Below are 23,146 nucleotides of genomic sequence, written 5' to 3' on the forward strand. Positions count from 1 at the left end.
TTTTAATGTTCATTTATAAGTCAATTTAAAGTCCGCATTTTTTCATCCATTAGCTTGTTCACGAAGTGAAAATTAGGGGTTACATCTTACGAGCTGTTAATCAAATGAGTGCTTTTCCCTTTTACACACATGCCTTTACTACGTATCTCGTAGTAAAGGTATGCGTGGTATGCATGAGCTGTTAATCAAACGAGTGCTATTCCCTTTTACACACATGCCTTTACTACATATCTCGTAGTAAAGGTATGCATGGTAAAGGCTATTCATGGTAACCAAGCATGCATTGTAATGCATGCATGGCTAAGGGTATGCGTGGAAACGGACACGTTGTAGTGGCTGTTTCCCCCCACGGGCTGTCAGCAGAGCTCCTCCAACTCTTAGGGGCTTTGGAGCCACAGTTTACTGCCCACGGCTACAGATGACTCCGGTGTCTGGGTTGGTTTCCTGGTGTTGTATGTCCTTTGTCTGCAATGGTCAGCCATGCCCCTCCGTGATGTCAGCATTGCCCAGCAATGCAGGGGAACTGCCGGCCGGGACCACTGATGTAGCAGAGCCCCAGCTGTGGATAGTTTTTGAATTAGGTACAGGCCACCAGGGAGAGGGAAAGTGCTTCTTCTACCTTGGCTCTCCCCTCCTGTTGCTCAAAAAAGAAACAAATGGAAATTCACAAGGAAGGTGCAATACTGCACGCACTGCAGGGCAAACTAAAGTGCTCCTTACGCACTTTCACTTGGGATTGGAAGGGCTAGGACACAGCTCTCGCCATGCGCTGCTTGCCAAATTTAGGACAGCCCAGTCCTTTCTTTTGCTCTAGACACAGGCAACAATGGCAGAGCTGTCCTGCCCCACACACATCAGGGGTAGCTTGTCCTGCCCCACACACATCAGGGGCAGCACTCCTCACGCTGCTTCTCCAGCTCTCCTCCCATGTAGGTTACTTGGTTTGAAGTCTTTGATTTCCCTGAGACTTCCAACAGGAGGCAAACACACAAAAGCCCTTGGAGATTCTCTTTACAAGCAGGATGCCACAGCAGGGCCAAATGAATCAGTCCTTTTCCTCCACCACAGACAGAAGCAGCAACTGCAGGCCAACCCACCCCTCACTCAGAATAGGTAATGCTCCTCACACAGTTCTTCCACTCTTCTTCTTCACTGCAGGGTCCTCTTGTTTCTTGAAGTAATCTAAGGTCCTGGGGTTTTAGGTGCAATACTTAGACCCTATTCTGTCAATGTTCTCTTTGCTGTAAGGGTCTATGAACCCAGTCCAAACCAGTCCTGTCCTCCCTGGTTCAGGATCCTTCACCGCTTCCACGCCCGGATCCACCCCACACACCCGCACTCATCTGACAGCTTTTCTCTTAAAAGATTTCTGCAAAAGTGACCCTTCGGGGGACCCGTAGGGCATTGTAGCGCCCGCCCGACGAGGAGCACAGGCCCCATGTTGAAGCATGACATCCCTTGGGGTGTGTGAGGGATACTAAGAGGCAAGACTTGGCCCTCCCTTTCGGGATCGGATCCTTGATACTGGGGATGTACCTCTGCCTCTCTCTATTTCCTCTCCCTCTCACAATCTATTCTACTCTCAGTCTTTTCTTTTGATGAGTGGGTGACACTTTGCACCCCTATCTCGGAACAGTGTCCCTTGTGATTTGACGTTCACTTGTGGAGCACGGACACTTGACCTTACAGGCTCCTGGTCCCCCCTCTTTCTTTTTGACTTAGTCTTATACAGAGCCTACCTTACACCACACATACTGCACAACATAAATCCCACGGCTTCCCCAGCATGACCCAGATGCCACAAACATGATGCAGAGCTAATGCACATGCTATGGTCCTGCCCTGCCCTGTCATCTTAGTGGTCATGGATAATGGTAGTTCTACAGGAGACAGCAGAGGGCCCCAACCAGTACTCAGTGGGGATATGCCTGCTGGGATTATACCCTCGACCCAAAACTTGCACGGCAGTGTCTAGACTAATAGATCTGGGCCTTCTACTCGCGAAATGTTAAATAACTAAGCTATGGAAGTCCACATCTCACCCAAATATCTCAGCTTTATCTCAGCTTGGTGAGAGGATGTTATACAATGGGTAACGCAGAGAGTGGAGCACTCTGCAGAGAGGAATATAGAGGCCTTCTGAAGAAGCCACTAGCGATGGAATGGGATACCCTAATGGAAGCTTTCACAAATGTGGAGCTACCAATCATCTGAGTATGTCCACTTATGTCCACAATAACACATAGCAGCAAAATTAGCCCCTTGCTCTGAATCAAAGATTGACATGAAAACACAAGGGGGGATATTCACAAGGACTCATCTCCGATTTATCTCCACCTTAACGCATCAAAAGTGGAGATAGCATTAACACCCCATTCACAAGCTGGTACAAACTGCAGACAATGCCAGTATTCCCACGATAACTGTCACAAAATCTATCTACACGGTGGACACCACCAACTAACCCTAAGGAGATGCAGAGTAGGCATTCCTGTGCAAAAACACACAAAAAAACCACAACAGCACTTTCACAACGAACTGCCAGATCTGCGAAGCGAACCAAAAACAGGCGATAAGCCGCTGTAGCCGCAGGTATTTAACATCTGCCGCAAGCAGGTGTAAAGATGGACGACTACTTGCAGTAGGCAACGGAGCCCTGCACACAGTCCCACCTGAAGAACAAACAACACCATGGAGCTACTCATCATGCAGCTCGGAGCCACCACCCCCAGGACCGCCACCACCCCCAGGACCCGGACCCACCACCCCCATACCACCACAGAGGCAGCGCAGAGTAAGACAGTGGACCTACTGAAAACGCACCACTCTCACAGACCTAACGCCCGAGGAAGTCATTGTCCACTACAGGCTCAAAAGGGCAACCATCCTCCGCATCATGACCCACATCGCCCACAGGCTGATGGTTCCAACACAGCGGAGAACCAACATCCCTCAGCAGACAAAGCTGCTGGCTGTGCTGCACCTGTTGGCCTCTGGTACCTTCCAACCAACAACTGCCAGAGTCGGAGGGGTCTCACAGCCAACCCTATCAAAGTTCATCACACCTGTCCTGGATGCCATCCTCAGCTTCAAACCCCAGTGCTTTCACTTCCCCAACACTGCGCAGGAACAACTGGAGACAAAGCAAGGCTTCTATGCCATAGCCGGATTCCCGGCCGTGTTGGGGGCAATTGACTGCACACATGTCCCACTTGTACCCCCTGCAGATACTGCACACCACTACCAAAACAGAAAGCATCAGCATTCCATCAATGTGCAGGCAATAGTGGACCACCAGGGACTCTACACCAATGTCGTCGCCAACTACCCAGGCAGTGTGCATGATTCCTTCATCTTCCGACAGTCCATCATCAACCAGCGCTCCCAGGCACATATGGAACGGGACTGCTCATTGGTAAGTGCCAAATCAACACATCACACACCCCAAAGTCACCAACACACAACACACAACTGTTGGAATGCACACGTAACAAACCACATACAACATGTCAAACTACACAACACCCTACCAGACACGACAACACCACTCCATGGTCATCCTGGGCTACCCCTGCACCCAATACAGACATTTCATGACACCACAGCCACACAACAGCTGAACGTGTGGAGATGCGGAATGCAGCCATGTGTGAGGATGCAAGTGACCCATGAATAGGAATGTACACAACAAAAAGTGAGGCGTGGATGTGCAGGACAGACATGTCCATGTCCATACAGACCACAACTGCTAGTGACTGGAGAGTAGTGAGCAGTGGACGCAACCATGTCACCCCAGGCCGTGGGTCAGATAGCAGAAGTGTTGCATGCTGCATCCCCCCCTGTGCGCCTAGTGGGTTGGCCCTGAGTACGCCAGGGCTGTGCAGGGGTGTGGTAAAAAAAACTCCGCTGCGTAGAGAGTGGTTTGCTCCTGGGAATGCCAACGTCACTGAGAGTGTGGTGCCGCGCGGCCTACCATGAGGCCAATGCCGTGAGCAGCGGGGCCTGCGACCCTGTACACCTGCTGCACTCCAGGACGCTGATGCACAGACAGGCCTGCCCCCCCAGTGCACCAGGGCCACACTGCTCACCTGCCAACACAGTTGTGTGTCACAGAGGGCCCAACACGTGCCGGTGCAAGCTCCAAGCCCCAGTCCCGCGACCTCTGCAGCTTCCACAGACCATTGCTGACCCCCCCGACGCTGGTCCACATCACTCCTTATTTATTATCATGCTCCACCAGCATCCTCTTCAGCCCAGTAGGTCCCACATGTGGAACAGTGTCCTGAGTCCTGAATGGCAGTGACCCCAAGTCCAGACTCCCTTCGATCAGTGAGGCATAATTCTATATCGCAGGCCTGCGACAAGTGGTGCCACTAACCCTGTGTGCCATGAATGACCGTCATCCTCTGGCGGAACATCATTGGTGTCTGAGCCTGTGGCATGGGGGATGTCATCATCAATGGGCAGGTACGGACTTGGTGTCTGGCATGGGTCTGTGGCATTCATATCCGCCAAGTTGCCGGACACAGCTGGCATGTGCCCTCTGCATCATGCCTTTGGGGTAGGCCTCCCATTCTCCCGTGTGCCACTCCGCAGAAGGCACTTATGACACATGCGAGGCCCTACTCTGCCCTCATGACCCTACCCCAGTGTCCCGCAGGTCAGCGTCCCATGGCGGTGGGCCCATGTCGGCCACTGTGCATCCGGGGCCACTAGCCCTGTGCGACTTGAGTCATTCCCCCTTGTTGTACTGACATAGCATTTCTGAGTGCCTGATGACTGTTGGAGTTGTTGCCAGCACCAGCTACTTCCTGAGGGCTGGCTTACACTTACCCCACACACAGCCAGCACAGACATCACTGGATTAGTGAACCTGCCATCACATCCTGCCAAACCAAATATTGACTCTTTTCTCCCTGTACTGTCACAGGTGATCAAGGATATTCACTCTGCCCTTGGATGATGACACCCCTCCGAGACAAATCCACCCCGAGGCAGTACAATGCGGCCCACATACGCACCAGGGGCATTATTGAACGCCCATTTGGCATGTGGAAGTCACGTTTCAGGTGCCTGGATGGCACAGGTGGAAAGCTCCTGTACAGCCCGCACATCATGTGCAAGATGATCGTTGCATGTTGCGTATTGCACAACATCTGTGTTTGCACCAATGCCCCATGGATCCCAGTTCCAGAGGTACCGGACGATGATGGTGATGATGGGGTAGGTGTCCCACATCCCAATGCAGCTGCGGCAGGAATGGCCCGTAGGAACTCCATCATTGACACTTACTTCTCATGAGCACGTCACATTGTGGCCATCCATGGCAATCATGGGACAATAGGAAGATGTCCAATTGCACTGCATGTGTGATTAAAACATATTTGCAGGTTACAGGTTGTACTTGCACATTGTCATGTTACATTTTCATGCGGTTTCAGATGTGATTTGCCATGTTGTGCACATTTGTGGAACCAGTTGTGTCCTGTGTTCTGTAGTGGAGGAGTTGCTGTTTGTACCGGGATGTTGTCAATGTCGAGTTGTACTTATGCTTATGTTCGTATGCTGCACGGTGGGCGAGTCGCTCCTGCGGCTCTGATTTGTCTTCCACTGGTCTCTTTTATGGGGTGTGCCTGTCGGTTCTGTTCTTCCACGATGCTTGGATGTTGTGGTGTACATGTTGTCCTCTGCAGTCGGTCAGGGTGCATCCATGGTACTCCGCTGTTGATGTATTTTTTTCTGTGGCATTTTCCGTATGCTGTTCTTGTACATTTTTCCGCATTACGCATGAGTATTGCTGCCCTCGCACTGGTTGTCACTGTTTTCTTATTGCGCTTTGGCCCATCGCAGGTTTTTGTGTTTTTATCCCCATCGAGGTGGTTGTATCGCGGACATTGTTCGCGGTTTCGGCAGACTATCGCATGGTGCCGCCTTCCACGGGGTTATTTTCCCGTGATAGGCTGTGATGATTAAAGTTGCGTTAACAATTTTTTTTGGTGATGTTTAGCACATGTTCTTGTGAATATACCCCAAAGATGTGCAACTAAGCAACAGGACACACATCTACACCCTTGCACATCTCCCCCTGGTCACCAGGGATCCTATCCCAAGACATCCAAGGAGGTCATATCAAATTAGGCAAAACGACAATGCCGCACACTATTTAAACGGCAAGAGTACAATCAATGTCAGACCTCATACACTGCAGAAATGTGTGGGGCCACCAGTGGATAAGGGGGTGGGTGTGGGAACGAAAAGGGAGTTATCATAGTTCCCTTAGTTTTAACCGTACAATGTGATTACTTTGCAAATTAACAATATGCAACATGAATGTCTTCCCCTTTTTTCAAACAAAAAGTATTGTAAACATGACTGTTTTTTTACTACGACAAGTGACTGTCCATGTTGAAAAAAAAGCCCACTGGGTCTGGTCACTCTAATAGTGTATACCAGCTGTAACAATACCATAATCAGTATGTACTTGAGAAATACCAATAAAGTTTGTTAACAAACTGGGTATCTGCAGTTATAATGCTGTCTCTAATTATGTTATGGATTTCTGCAATATTCCATCCACAGACCACATAGTTTAATTTGATTCTGCTGAAACTGTGCTTGCTTTACACTAGAGTACATCAGGAAAAACCCCAGGTTCAGATGGGGTTCCCCTAGATCACTTTTAATGTAATCTAGACCAATGGGTACCCCTGTTGAGTTTTTAACTACTGTGTTTCCCCCTAATTTTCATTTCTCCCGGTGAAATACAAAGAATATCGTAAGCAGATGTCAATATGGCTTTAGAGAGCACATAGGAACACTAGGAAAAAAAATACATTTACATTTTTTATAGGCTAGTATACCATAGCAAAAGCCATTTATATTTATCAATTATGGACCTATCAAGTGCTTTTGATAGAGTTATTGGCTCAATACTCTGGCACGTTCTATTGGACATATTTCTGGATCAAACACTTGTCAATTATTTTTGCTAATTTGCAGAATATTCTGACTACAACGTAAGGTTTAGGCAAAGTATTGCTTTATCAAAATATTTTTAACTACAGAGAGGAGTCTTTCAAAGTTGTATTTTAGATCCATATGTGTTTTTTTAAATTATAATATTATTATAATTTTTTTAATGAAAAAACTGTATTGTTGACTTGATGTTGCAGTGCTATTAGCTCACATTCCCCGGGCTCTTCGCAATTTGGTTGCTTCTTTTACAGATTTCGGACCACATGCCCAACGCTTTTTGCATGTCGCAAACATCCCAATTTACAGAATCGGGCAGTTTGCGACCACAAAAAACCCTTTTCACGTGTACCAAACCCTATTTTGCAATTCGGTTACCTATTATCGAATCACAAAATGGGTTAGCAATTCGATATTAGGAAGGTGTGTGTTGAGGATTTTCTTTCCTAATAGCAACTCACAAGGGTATGTATGAAGGTTTTGGGACTGGAATGTGGTTGCAAAACATTTGCATTTTACCACCAACTTCAAGTAACTCATTCACAAAGAGGAAGGGGTGCCAAATGGACCCCATCCCTTTTGAAAATGTATGCGAAAACGTTTTTTTAAGAGCAGGCAATGGTCTCACAGACTACTGCTTACTCTTAAAAAATTAAAAGAAAACTTTGTATTGTTCGTTTATGAAACACATCCCATTTTCCTTGAAGGAAAAAGGGCAGCATTTACAACAAAAAATTGCTTTATTTAAAAGCAAACAAAGTCATGGTGGTCTGCTGTCCCCAGCAGGCCACCATCACTGTGCTTTTTATATATTTCCAATGGGTCGCAAATTGCGATTTACCTCATGAATATTAATGAGGTAGGTCAATTGCAGCCCACTGGGAATCACAAACAGTGTTAAACACACTGGAGTACATAGCTGTTTGCGATTTCCTGATAGCGAATCGCAAACATTCGCTATTAGGTAATCCCAAATGGGAATCTTTGTACATGTGGCCTTGAATTTCTAATTTAGACGTGAGCACCAATTTTGGTAAATCTCAAATAATGTTGGGTGAAGTTTAATAAATTCTCTTACCTGGGGATTGTTGTTGATAGTTCATCCACCTGGAAGCCCAACATTGGCAGCTGACTTTTAAAATGTCTTCATTCTATGGGCTCTCTGCATTAATTTGCCAGAATGATTGGAGGAAAACCACTGGCTCCATTACTCGAAATATACCAAAACGATGCAATGCTAATTGCTAATATATGGGCCTGGAGTATGGGGATATTTTAAGTGCCCTTCAATGTAGAAAGAAGTGAATTGCCTTTGTATGCATCTTCTTTCCACCCCTCCTTGTACTTCAAACTATTTGTGTCACAAAAAACTGGGTTTGCCTTAACTTGAGGTCATAAATAAGTTGGCTCTCTGCCTGGTTAAATGCACATGCCACTTTAAATCATTCCATTATTATCGGTTGATTAGCTTGTTATAGTGGAAAACCAATACTTTGGCTTCAATATTTTAAGACAAAATGAACTAAGTTCGGTCACCGAATGTTGCTAGAAGATCCTTTATCAATTACCAAAAATGACAAACTATTGGCCCGATTCACAGAATTAACTAAAGACAAAATCCTAAACTTACTACTTTTGGTATTCACAGAATGCACTTACTACTTTTGGTATTCACAGAATGCACTTACTACTTTTGGTATTCACAGAATGGATTTACGACTACTAACTTTACGTCCGCACTCGGGCCGGAAATTCCGGCCCGGAGGCGGAGCTTCCAGCCCAGAGGCGGGGCTTCCGGGCCGGAGGCGGAGCTTCCGGCCCGGAGGTGGAGATTTTGGCCATGGCTAAATCTCCGCCACTGGCCGAAATTCCCACCTCCGGGCCGGAAGCTCCGCCTCCGGCCTGGAAGCTCCGCCTCCGGGCCGGAATTTCCGGCCCGAGTGCAGACGTAAAGTTAGTAGTCGTAAATCCATTCTGTGAATACCAAAAGTAGTAAGTGCATTCTGTGAATACCAAAAGTAGTAAGTGCATTCTGTGAATACCAAAAGTAGTAAGTTTAGGATTTTGTCTGAAGTTAATTCTGTGAATTGGGCCCTATGGCTCTAAAAACAACTACTCACTTTAAGTAAAAAAGAATACAAAATTCAAAAGTCAACTAAAAGACGATATGTGATTATCCAGTCTATTTTGGGTATTGAACCTTATGTGTCATATGTTCAGAGGCAGCGGGGTGGCAACTGCCTCGCCTTTTCGGTTTAGGTCTTGCACAGTACGTTGTTTGCTATGTTTCATTTTTGGTCAATATAGCTTTCTAGATGTTTGTGTTGTGATGAATGACTAGTAGCCGAGGACTATCTTTGAAGATTATTTATTAGTCTTAGTTGCAGGATGGTATTCAAGTACAGCAGCCCCACCAGGAGCAGCATGTGTGCTGCTCAGCCCATATTCCAACTGTCACACCTCACCACACAGGCACCCAAATACAGGGCACCCAAATACTCACTTAATTTCCGTCACACCAATATTCCACTCAGAACACTCACACTGGCTGAGCCGCTAGGAGCCAAGGTAACAGAGGAGATGCATTAATGCCTAAGCAAGAGTTAACATATCCTCCCCTTTTAATCAGAAACTAATATTAAAGATTCTAGGTGGAAACATCTATCCACATGAATATACAAGTGAAGGAACATTTGCTAAAAACCCATGGATGCAAGGTGGAACAGAAATTCTCGTGGAAAACTTAGCAAATAAGAAAGCAGAGAGAATGAGTAAATAAATATATAGGAAATATCACATAACTGCCCCCTTTATAAAAACAGATAAAAATGTAGAAAATATGTTGTTTTACACATCACATAGAACAATACAGCAGACTAGGCAAAATGCGACAAAACATCCCAACAAAGAGTAAGTTCCCCCCTTCTTCCCTTCTCCCCCTCCCCTTTTTTCCTTCTCTTCCCTCCCCAACCATCATGTCCTCTTTCACAAAAATAACCCCATAAGAAGAATTTTCTCAGGCTTACTCTTGAAAGACTCGTTCTTTTGTGTTTTGAGGTGAGTTTGTAGTCACTAGTGGTGTTTTGAATTTTGTCAGCAGTGCTGTCAGTAATTTTCTCAAAAAATTAGTAATTAAAGGTCAGTAAAAAAGGTCTTCTGTTTATTTTTACAGTTATTTTGGTCCTGAAGAGAGCCCTACACCAGGTGGGCTCGAAACGCGTCGACCCTGCATATTGTTCACCAGACAATCTTAGGGTTCATGTATATAACAGCTTAGTGCATTTTTTGATTTATATTGAATATTTTGTAATGATATTATTTGTGTAATGGTCGCACTATAACGGATTATTGTTTGTAATAGGTGATGTCTGGTGTTGGCCCCTGGCATTTGAATTGAAAAATATTTTGGTCAGGTTTTTTTGGAATGATTGGCTTTAGTATGACTGTAGTTGAGTATGGGTTATAAATGTGAAATGATTGTGATATGAAAGTAGCAAGCAAGACTGGTGTAACGTATGTAGCAATTTGATGATTACATGTTTGGTCGGTTGTTTTTATATATATTGTTCTGATGAAAATAATCTGGTTTCTAGAAGAATTAATCAATTTGGAACCTAAAAATGTTAAATTAGTTTCAATAAAATTAAAATTAAGCAAAAGATTGCCCAAGGTTGCTTTAGATTTGTTCTAGGCAATAGTTGAAATATTAAATGGATTATCAGTATTGGCATTCTCTTGTTGGTTGTGTTTGAATATGCTCAGCCTTACTGATTGGAGCCTGGACCCTGTATACGTTTCACTAATGGGACTGCAGCACTTATTGTCCCATTCACTTAAGTAGCCCCTGAAAACATGTCCCAGGCCTACCATTGCAGCCTCAATGCAGTTTTAAACTGCAAATTCGACTTGCCAATATATCCCCCTTGCCAATCTTAAACTTCATTTTTATTGCATATGTCAGCCCTAAGGTAGTCTCTAGGTAGCCCATAGGGCAGGGTGCATTGCAATTACAAAAGCTTGACATGTACATTTAGGTTTTACATGTCCTAGTGGTGAAAAACTCCTTTATTTGTTTATCACTACTGTTTGACCTACCTCTACGATAGGATAACATTGGGTTGCCTTATTGCATTTAATAAGTTCTAACTTACAGGTAAGCATTCCATGATTGGTGTATGAGAAATTGTTATGTTTTTTTTTAAACATATTTTATTTATCAAACGCACGTTGAAAGCGGAGCTCTGTGACCCAGAGACATCCGTAGCATCAATATACATTATTATGACTTTGACACTTTTCTCATAAACATAAAAGAATGTTGAAAGGAATTGCAGTTAAATCAAAACAAAAAGGAAAACCATAAAACACCCTCCCACCCCCCTCCCCCATTGCACTGTCAGCCATGCAAGATCAATATGTACAGTCAAAGCCACAATCCTCTGCTTACTACCGTTCACTTCCAAGAAGAGTCTATCCCACCAAGTGTATGCACAGGACACCTCAGGGAAAAGGGGAGAAACTAGAGCCGGTCTGGGCATTGGGCTGGAACAGGCTCCAATTCCAGGTCCCGATAGTCCGCCCATCATTTCCATATTTTGTAGTATTTACGAGGGTACCACCTCGCAACAAAGATGAGAGCCTCTATGCCCATACAAAAGTCTAGGCCTTTCTTCCAAACAGAAATGGAGGGTGCCACTGTCGCCTTCCAGGCCCTAGCAATGTCACGTTTGGCCAAGGTAAAACCCAAGAGCATAAGATGACGTTTCTAAACATTGGCCCCTATATCGTCCATGATGTGCAGGAGAACCAGCTTAGGTGAACGGGGAAGATCCCAACACAGAACCTCCGACACGCAGGTCATTACTCTCTGCCAGAACCGCGCTAGCACGGAACAGTCCCATATGGAATGAAGCAGGGTGCCCTCTTCATGCATGCAGCGAAGACACACCAGGGAAGCCACCAAACCCGCCCCCGTACAGCCTGACCCTAGTAAAATACACCCTGTGGAGGTATTTAAACTGTATGACCCGAAGGCTAATTGCAATGGCCGCCCCACATGGGGAGGCTAGGGCTTCTGTTCAATCTTCCTCCTCCAGCGAGCCCACATCACCCTCCCAAGCCACTTGGAGATGCTGCAAGGACAGGGAACTATGTGTGACCAGGGATTGATACATTTGGGCGATCTTTTGATCCTGCAAATCTCCCATGAACACTTTTGCTTCCACCGGACAGAATTCGGCCAGCACCTCCAGTCCCACCAAGCTGGGGGAAATAGCATGCCGAAGTTGCAGATATTAAAAAAAATTGGGTACGTGGCATTTTGAAATCTTTTTGCAAGTCCTGAAACGATTTTAAGATGGGCCCCTGCATAACATCCCCCAAGGTAGAGATCCTGATTACGTCCCAGTCGCGGTATCCAGGCAAGGCCGCCAGCTGTGGCAGGCATCCATTATGCCACAGAGGGGTCTCCCGGGTCAAGCCATTCCACCAACCCATCCTCCGCAACGCCTGCCTCCAGATCTGAAAAACAAGCTGTGTAGCAGCCGGTAAAGAGCGCTGCAGAGGCGCGGAGTATAATGAATGAAAAAAAATAATGAAAAACTATTTATATCGCGCAAACTATTGGGACCCGGGGCCCTCCCGGGATGTAACACCCTATGGGCAGCACCCAACTTGTCCTCCGTAAGTGGGCGGTCTAGCTCCGCACTGACATCGTCAGACAGGGGCCTAGGTGGGAGTTCGTCCAGGAAACAGCCTATCACATCTGCCAGTAGGCATTCTTTAGGAGCGTACAGGTCCGCATAATATGCCGCAAAACTCTCTGCAATGGCCAAAGGGTCCAATATAGGTGACCCATCCGGTCCCATAATGCCTGGGAGAACTAGGGAGCCCAACGATCCCTGACACAATCTATGCAGTAGCTTGCTCGACTTGTCTCCCCACTGGTAGATCCTGCTCCGGGTTGACAACCAAGCCTGGCGAGCTTCATCTAGTAAAAGGGATGAGTAGCCTTTTTGCACGAGCAGCAGTTGGCGGTGGACCAGCTGCCCTCTCCTCCCTGCTACGCCCCTCCAGATCTAGAATTGCAGCTTCAGCCCGAATAAGAGACTCCCTAAGCCCCTGCGGGCCGCAGCACAAAAGGAGATGTCCTCCCCGCAAAGGGTGGGCTTCATTGCCTCCCAAAGAGATTCTGCCGCTCGCACCGACGCAACATTACATGATAAATATTGATCAATGGCCTCCTCCATGCGTTCCCCGTAGTCTTCTTTTTGGAGGTTCCAGGTCGAGAGGTGCCACCGAAATGGCCCGCTTGCCAATCCGGCGCAGAGGGCAATAGCCACCTGCGAGTGGTCTGAGAGCCCACGGGGGAGAATATACGCCGCCACCACCCTGCTGGCGACCCCCTGAGAAACAAAGATGCATTCAATGCGGGAAAAAGAGTCATGGACCGCCGAGAGATATGTGTAGCCCTGATGAGGTTCTGTAATTCTCGAGTCTGACTCCATTTTGTTCTGTGCCACCATTTTGTGTTGCCCTCACGTAGGCCTGTGAAGGTAGCCTGGCGAATAAAGTGGCCTGGCCTTCTTAGTTCATGTATACATTAACTAGGTTTCTTTTTGACTCTGTAATGAACTGTAAGAAACTGACCTCTGCACCTGAAACTGACCCCGCAAAGCCAATTTCCCTGATCGATCTTTATCTGAGATTGCCAATCAATGTTCAGGACATCGTTAACTTTTAGTTTCCTTGCACATGCCTTATCTTGTTCAGCATCTGTTACCGTTTCTTTTTTTATGTTTCTTCATTACATGGGTTATGCTTTCAATTATAGGTTTGTCCGGCTTGTGGAGATTGAATTTGGGACATTCCTAATAATTAACTTTTGGGTTGGGATACTGTAAATTGAGTTTTTGTTATGTGACACTTTGTTTGAAAATGTACCCTATTGGCTAGAATTTTGTGCAGTGGGTGTACATTTATAATGTGAATATTGGGTGTAAAAGGAGACGTTTCGCCTTAGTAAAATGAGCAGTCTCCTGAGAATTTACACCGTGATGTATTTCTAGAATCACTGTTACTAGCTGCAGCTAATAAACTTGGTCTCTGATGCCATCCAGAAGTATTCCATGTCTCTATATACCAAGACAGGTGAACTCGAAGATCTTAGGCGTGCCCCTGACGCCGCTGGGTTAAACCCCGGTTCTTCAACTGGCGCCCAACGTGGGCGCCAGTTCAGCGGTACTGGTCCAAGCCCGAAGATTGTGAGGAGCCCTGTGAGGAAATTCTGGAGGACGGCCGCCACTTCATCGACCCCTGCATGTCGACGTGGACCGAAGGTTTTTTTCTGCGAGGCTTCCCCTTTCTGAAGGCTGCGAAGGACTGCTGCCCTGACTGTAGCCCTGTCTTGGACCCTCTTGTGATGATTTGTAAGGCGAGACATTAGACGGTCTTCTGGTGGCGTGACAGACATTTTGGTTAAGTATAAGTGGGTCGCTCCCACTACTTTGTTTTGTTTCTTGGTTTTCATTCGGCCATTGCAATAGTCGAAGCCGGGGGGTTCGTATATTTGCGAGTGTATCATTTTTGATAACCCCTTGAAGTTTGAAGCAATACTAGTGAGCTAAAAGATGCCTGGTTTTAGCAAATTTAGGAAATGGTTTTGTTGTAGTTGTGATAGGGATTCCCGATTGGAGGATTCGTGTCCGATACCTCCGGTTGGAACTCCAACTTATGAGCTCTATTCAAGGCATGGTGTAGGTCCCATTACCTTTAATGAAGTATGGGTCCATTATACAAGGAAAGATGGTGTTTTACGATGGCCCCAACATGGTAGTTTTGAATCAGATGTTTTAGATAACCCAGAAGTTGCGCTATTTAAGAAGAAAGCCCGGCCGGCGATGTTTGACTCTTTCCACCTTTGGCGTAAGGAAGCCAAACAGCGAGAAATTAAGCAAGCTAAGAGAGATAGGAAGGAAAGGAATATATCGGTAATGCAAGCTGCTAGGCAGTTTAAGGAAGATGAAGAAGATCGTGCGATTGAAGTGTCAGATAGACAACATTGCATGGCCATTGACAAATGTTACCCGGCTTTGCCACCTCCCCTTTCAAATGTGACTGTAGACCCTGAAAAGGATCCTTTGATGTCACATTTACTGATATTACCACCCTCTTATGTGCAGGGTGCTACTGCACCTCCGTTACCTCCAGTTGTTGCACCCCTTGTTGTCGTTCAACCCCCTGTTGTTGTTCAGCCACCCGTTGCTTCACAGGTAGTTCTTCCTCCCCCGGCGCAGCCCCCTCCAGGGCCGCCAGCCTTGCCACCAGCCTTGCCTCAAACTCCTTTGCCTTACACTCCTTTATCTTCGACTTCTCTTATTTCTGTCCCTACGTCTCTGTCACCTCAAAACACTTTGTCTCCTGTCCTCATGTCAACTTCTTCTCCTTCTGCTCGGCAATGAATGACTGGGACTGTCACTAGTCTTTTGTCTCCTTTCTTTGGGTCACTGAATATGACCCCTGTTTCTGAACGTAAGCAGAGACGTAGTCAGCTCCCTGGTCCCGAAGAGCGGGAAGTGTTAGATCTCCTTGCTTGTAGATGGGTTTCGAATACCTCCAAGTACAGTCCACAAGTGGTTATGGATATCTTCCTACAGTGGGAGGCACCAAAACAAAGGTATGTTTTTGATGTCATGTGTACCTTCCTTCGTCAGGAGTGGGAAGATAATGAGTTGGGTTCAATTCCACTGGAATTGCTTAATGTTCAGTCTGAATTTGCTAAAGGGACGATAGTGGGTTCCGATGTTGAGGAAGCGGTAGAGACACTACTCACTTTTAGGTCTAGACTTCCACCTCAGTCATTGTTCGAACCAGACCCTTCTATTAGGAGAAAAGTGAAGCAGTATCCTATGAGAGAGGTTCCCCCTGTATGGAGAGAGGCAGTTGTGGCTGATGCCGCTCATGGTATTGCGGCTGCACCGGCTCATTTCCAGCGAGTGTGGGTGCATGTCCCTTGGAAGAGAGCTGAGGTCCTGGCTCTTAAGCAGACTTTGCCTGACCCCCCTAAAAATCCTGCTGGTTATTATAAGGAGTTGTCTCAGACAGTTGATGCGTGTGTTATGAATTTAGCTGACATAGATATGTTGATGGGTAATGTAGTTCCTCAACCCTTGTGGGCGAAGATCCGTCACGAGGATCACGCGCCAGAGTTAGGAGATACATGGGTTAATATTACTGCTGCAGATGGTCGGCAGGTAGGAGGTGCCAAACCTGAACCCTTAGTTGCAGAACTACCTGGTAGGATTATTAATTTAATGAAAACTATGATGCCTCCTCTGCGGGTGAATTGGGACAAGTTAGCAGCATGCAAACAAAAGAAAGACGAGAGTGTGTCTGATGTCTTCACTAGGTTTGAGGAAACATTCATTGATCATAGTGGTCAGGATATGAGTACAGAAGGTGGTGAGAGGTTGTTTGCAGATAAGTTTGTTTTTAATTTACTTCCTGAACTTTCTAATAAGTTAAAGGACTCTGAGAGTTCATGGGCTGTTTCTTCTTCGGCTCAGATATTGGCTACTGCACAATACTATGAGAATAGAGATAAAGATGAGAAGGATAAAGTAGAGAAGAAGACTAGAGAATTAAAAATGAAAGTTCTTCTGCAGCAGGTTTATCCGCCTCGCCCTAATCAGCATCAGTTTCAGCAACCTTCCCAGTTTCAGCAACCCCCACAGTTTCAGAAACTGTTGCAGAAGCCTGAGTCTTTTGGTTCGTGACTCCCGCTAGGCCCTAATCAGTGTGCTTATTGTAAAGAAGAAGGTCACTTCAAGAATAGTTGCCCGATCTTGCTACAGCGTGCGAATGGTATGTCTGGTCTGAGAGGTCGTGGTGGTTTCCAACAAGTACCTAGGGGTAGGGGACGTGGTACGTTTCCCCAGAATGAACGTTCCTTTTCCCCTCAGAATTCTATGAATTATTTTGACCAACAGAATGTTCCGACCGTTCAGTCCGCTCAGTACTACACTGATGATTATTATGTTGGAAGTGAGAGTGCTGGTTTTAATGATAGTTAGGACAGCCATTGACAAAGGGAGGGAGTAGTGTCAGTTCCAGTAGACCAGAGCGGACCTTATGTTGAAGTGATTACATCAGGTGTGGCAGAACCTTTTCTTTTGGATACTGGTGCAGCAAAGAGTCTATCATGCACTCTAAACTCCCCGGCGCACCTTTGTCTGGCTTGACCAATCTTTCAGTAGCATTTTCTGGTGCCCCAGTTTCCGGTTTCTTGTCCTTTGCCCCTTTCTATTGGTCCCTGTGAATTGGAGGCTCCCCTTATTCTAACGACGGGCTGTGGCGAGAATCTGTTGGGTTTGGACTTGTTGAAAAGATTGCATACGACGTTACATTGTTCTCCTTCGGGAGTACATCTTACGGTGGGTAAGAAAGTGATTTCCCCGATGTATCTGTCTAAGGATCGCCTTCCACTGGAACTGCGTTCTTTCCCTGATACACTTTGGGCTACAGGTCCCAATGATGTTGGTCTCTTGCAGATTCCACCCTACGTTGTTACCCTTAATTTGAATGCTAAATTACCTCGCATTCCCCAGTATAAAATTTCCAGTGATGGTGAAAGAGCTCTTTTAGCGATTATCTATGATTTGGTTGAGAAAGGTGTGGTTGAAGAAACGAGAGGTAATGTGTGTAACAGTCCTGTTCTGCCTGTCCTTAAGCGTACTGACTCTTCTCAGCCACCTATGTATCGGTTTGTGATCGACCTTCGAGAGGTCAATAAGATCGTTATGCCAGAGTTTCCTGTTGTCCCGGACATTACTGCTTTATTGACTATGATCCCTGCCTCAGCTGCTTGGTTTTCTGTTATTGATCTGAAGAACGCTTTCTTCAGTATTCCGATTGCTGAGGAAAGTAGGGATATTTTTGGCTTCTCTTTAGGAGGCCACAGTTTCCGGTTTAAGCGCGCTCCTCAAGGTTATTGTGAGAGTCCCTTCATTTACAGTCAGGCTATGAAAACTCAGCTTGATACTCTTGCATTGCCTTCTGGTGTTACTCTTATCCAGTATGTTGATGATCTGTTGGTTGCTGCTGATGATGAAGAGATTTGTAAAGAAGTTACTCTTTCTTTGTTGCGACACCTGTCTGACCTTCATCATAAAGTGTCACCTTCAAAGTTGCAGTATTGCCGCCAAGAAGTGACCTACTTAGGTCATCTCTTGTCGAAGGAGGGAAGGCGATTGACCCCAGAGCGTATTCAAGCGATTGCCCAAATGACTGTGCCATGTTCACAGAGAGAGGTGCGTGCCTTCTTAGGTATCACCTCGTATTGTAGACAGTGGATTCCGAATTTTTCTTTGCTAGCGAAAACTTTGTTGGCACTTACTCTTAAGGACACACCACACCCTCTTCCTTGGTCTGAAGAATGTCAGAAGAGTTTTTCCGAATTGCGTGATGCATTGTGTTCTGCTCCGGTGTTGGGTACCCCCGACTACAGTAAACCTTTTACACTTTATGTACACGAGAGAGAAGGTTGTGCGTTGTCAGTGTTGATGCAACAATTTGGAGACAAGCAGCGCCCATGTGCGTATTTTTCAGCTACTTTAGATCCGGTAGCTAGGGCGTTGCCTAGTTGTCTAAGAGCTACAGCGGCAGCGGCTGTTTCTATCCGACAGTCTGCTGGTTTGGTATTGGATAATACATTGATTGTGATGGTCCCACATGCAGTGGATACCCTATTGAATAGAACGAAGACTCAACATCTTACCAGTGCGCGTTTGTCAGGTTATGAGTTGACGCTTTTGGCTAGCCATGTGCACATCAAGCGGTGCAACACATTGAATCAAGCTACATTGTTGCCGATTTTTGTAGAGACAGATGCTCAGGAACAGCATGACTGTTTTCTCCGGACAGAGGAGGAAACGAAGTGTAGAGTTGATCTGAAAGATACTCCTCTTTCGAATCCTGATGGTACCCTATGGGTAGATGGTTCGTGCTTTAAGCTTCCGAATGGAGAGACGACTGCAGCATATACTGTCACAACTTTGCACACGATTGTTGAAACAGCATGTATTGTACAGAATTCAGCACAAGCAGCGGAGTTGATAGCATTGACTAGAGCGTGTGTGTTGTCAAAAGGAAAGAGAGTGAATGTTTATACTGATAGCCAGTACGCATTTGGCGTGGCTCACAGTTTTGGTCGCTTGTGGAAATAGAGAGGATTTCTTACTTCCCGTGGTACGAAAATTCAGCATGGACAATTAGTGAGTGAACTTCTTGAATCACTTACTTTGCCGACCCAAATTGCGATAGTGAAGTGTAGTGCGCATAAGAAGGTTATGGATGATGTGGGTCAAGGGAATGCGTTTGCAGATGAATTAGCGAGAGAAACGGCGAAAGATGTGACAAGTCGGATGTATGTTGCAGGTCCTGCCAGATGGGTTGTGGAAGGAGGAATGTGTGAAGATACAACAGAAAGTGTGAAGATGATTCAGGTAGAAGCTACTGAGAAAGAATTGAGTATGTGGAGAGAGAGTACGGGAATGTTGGATTCAACAGGCTGTTGGGTTGAGTTGTCAGAGCACCAGCGATGGTTGTTACCGGATGCATATGTGCTTCCGGTGGTTACTATGGCTCATGGGTTGGCTCACATTAGTTCAAAAGGGATATGTAAGTTATTGGCTCCGGTATGGCAGAATGGTGGAATTCCTAAGTGTGTTGAAAATTTGGTTAAACACTGCATGATTTGCTTGATGCATAATCCTGGAAAGGGAACCCAAACTCCAGCGGGTCATTTTGCTCCTCCAACGTATCCGTTCGAGGTACTATATTCATATGGAAAGATGCAATAACTTGAAGTATGTCCTTGTGGTTGTTTTTGCCTTTTCAAGATGGATAGAGGCCTACCCCCTAAAGAATAATACTGCCTTGTCTACAGCCAAGGTTTTGCTCAAAGAATTATTTCCCAGATATGGCTTGCCGAGGATGGTATGGAGTGATAATGGAAGTACATTCGTGGGTCAGATTATGAAGAAAGTATGTGCGGGTCTGGGTATTAAACAGAAATTCCACGCTGTGAATCACCCCCAGTCAGCAGGCCTGGTCGAGTGCTATAATGGCACTCTGAAGCTGAAGTTGGCCAAGGTGCAAGCGAGCTCTGGTCTTACATGGCCCGATGCCTTACCATTGGCACTTTTGTCCACGAGAACGACAGTACATTCTCGCGTGGGACTTAGCCCATACGAGATTGTTTTTGGACGCCCGGCAAATGTCTGGGGTGTGCCGAGGCCTAAGAAGTACAGTGATATCGAGTACCCTATGTTTGTTGACTACTTACATGATTTGACTGCTAAATTGCGTGTTCTTCACCAACAGGTCCATGACACTTTGCCTTCAGTTTCTGTAGACGCAGGCCACACGATTCAACCTGGCGACTGGGTCCTAACCAAGAATTTCCAGAGGTCAAACAACTTGGAACCAAGATGGACCGGTCCATACCAAGTCCTGTTATCAACTCGGACTGCTATTAAGGTGTTCGGCAAGAAAAACTGGGTACATGGTACCCATTGTATGAAGATACCTTTGCCCTTACCGTACGATAAGTGGGTCCGGGAACGTGTTGCCGATTCCGAGAGTGAAAGGGTTCCGAGATTTGTACCTTTTAGCGATGCACATCTGGAATGGACTCAGTCAGAACGTGCGGATGATAAAGTCTTGCAAGAAGCTGTGCCGCCGTGTTTGAGACTTGATACTATGTACCCAGAGACACTCTTTCAGGATCAAACTGTGCCTGGTAAAGAACGCTACAACTTAAGGTCTAAAAAGGAAAAATAAAATGTGAATTTTTTTGTGAATTACACTCTTTCAGACAAGAGACTATTTTTCTTTTTCTTTTTCGAACCACCATCCGGGTTCAGCTGCAGGGTCGCGGTATAAGAACTTAAGGGGTGGCCTGCGTATTGACGAAAGGTCTGCGGTTCTAGGGACGTCTAGGACGCCTGGACGCACACTTGAGTGAAGAAGGAAAATTGCCGCGAGCAGCACGTTAGAGGATGGAGTCTGTTGTAACTGAAAGAGATGTTGAGAGAATAGATCTTAAGACAAGATTTTGTACATTGATACATAGCAAATGTTTTATAATATTGTGCTTTTTGATGTTTTTAAGTATCACATTAGCTTGTGTGGGTTGGACTGTCTATGTTACACAACAGACATCTGCACCCACCTCCCAACCTATGCTTTCTTTCACTACTGTTTCTTTGCACCAGTTTTATACGTTGCCTGAACATGAACAGACAAGGAGATCAGAATTTGTCAACAACTCGTTTATACAGTTGTTGCATCAGCATCAGTTAGTAGTAAATACCACTAATTGTTGGGTTTGTGGTCTTATGCCTCATACGACAGATAAAGGTATGCCATATTTGGTTTTGCCTTTTTCTTTTAATGGGTCTGTGTGTGCTTTTCAGACCATGTTTATCTATGCAAATGAGGTACGCCCCTTACGTTCCCTAAAAGATAACTCGAGCAATAGTGCCTTAATAAGGGGAATAGTAGCTATGATCCGAGATATTGATGCATATAATGCTATCCCTAAGGATGAGGTGCAGGCTTACGTTGGTTGGAACGTGACTGGATATAGTACCAGTTTGACAGAGAAGGAGAGACGAAAAAGGTATCCTCCTATTTGGATTGTACCCCACCGAGGCCACTTTTGTTTTCAAGGTAATGGTCGGAATCCGAAAGCTCAGCTAGGTAAGAGTGTGTGTGCTCAAACCTATGTCCATTCATCTCGGACTTCTCCACCGTTTGTGCCAGCTAAAGGCACATATTTTGTTTGTCATGACAGAGCCTACACATGGTTGCCACCTGATTTTTCAGGAACGTGTTATGTGGCGTTTCTACTTCCCCTACATACACTACTGCTTCAGACTATCATAGAACGAGATATGGTAGAGGTGTCTTCAATAAGGAAGATACCGCAGCACACGAAGTAGGAGATTTCTTCAAGGGCTTCTTGCCCTTTTGGGGTCCTATGATCAATAGTAGGCATATTCGACAGCTTGTCCGCGTTGTTGAAGCTACTAATAATGAGACAGCAGGTGCTCTTAGTAATGATACAGCTGAGCTTCAAGCGGACCGTCTTATGACTTTGCAGAACCGTATGGTATTAGACATCATACTTGCAGATCGAGGAGGAGTATGTAAATTGATTGGATCCAGTTGCTGTGTTTACATACCAGATAATGCCCCTACAGTGTACCAAGCCATCTCTAGGTTGTATAAAATCTCTGAGTCTATCCATGTAGACGAAGGAGACTGGTCATTGACGGGATGGTTTTGGGGACTGCTGTCCAAATGGGGATGGAAGATTTTAACATTCCTTGGTATGGTTTTAACCATCCTTTTCTCTTGTTGTCTTTGCATCCAGTGTGGTCCCGCCATTTGTAGTCTTTGTGCTACTATGTGTGTTCGGAGACCTGTCCCGAGAGAAGTAGAGAATAATAAGATGATGCTACAGCAACACCTTGATGACCTAATGAAAATCGACATAGACCTAGATTCAGATTAACATGAGTCTTAGGTTATTGCCTACGTAATGGCAAAAGGAGGGTCTGAGGTTCTGTAATTCTCGAGTCTGACTCCATTTTGTTTTGTGCCACCATTTTGTGTTGCCCTCACGTAGGCCTGTGAAGGTAGCCTGGCGAATAAAGTGGCCTGGCCTTCTTAGTTCATGTATACATTAACTAGGTTTCTTTTTGACTCTGAAATGAACTGTAAGAAACTGACCTCTGCACCTGAAACTGACCCCGCAAAGCCAATTTCCCTGATCGATCTTTGTCTGAGATTGCCAATCAATGTTCAGGACATCGTTAACTTTTAGTTTCCTTGCACATGCCTTATCTTGTTCAGCATCTGTTACCGTTTCTTTTTTTATGTTTCTTCATTACATGGGTTAGGCTTTCAATTATAGGTTTGTCCGGCTTGTGGAGATTGAATTTGGGACATTCCTAATAATTAACTTTTGGGTTGGGATACTGTAAATTGAGTTTTTGTTATGTGACACTTTGTTTGAAAATGTACCTTATTGGCTAGAATTTTGTGCAGTGGGTGTACATCTGATGCCATCCAGAAGTATTCCGTGTCTCTGTATACCAAGACAGGTGAA

Source organism: Triturus cristatus, chromosome 8, assembly GCF_964204655.1.
Source record: "Triturus cristatus chromosome 8, aTriCri1.1, whole genome shotgun sequence".
NCBI lineage: Eukaryota > Metazoa > Chordata > Amphibia > Caudata > Salamandridae > Triturus > Triturus cristatus.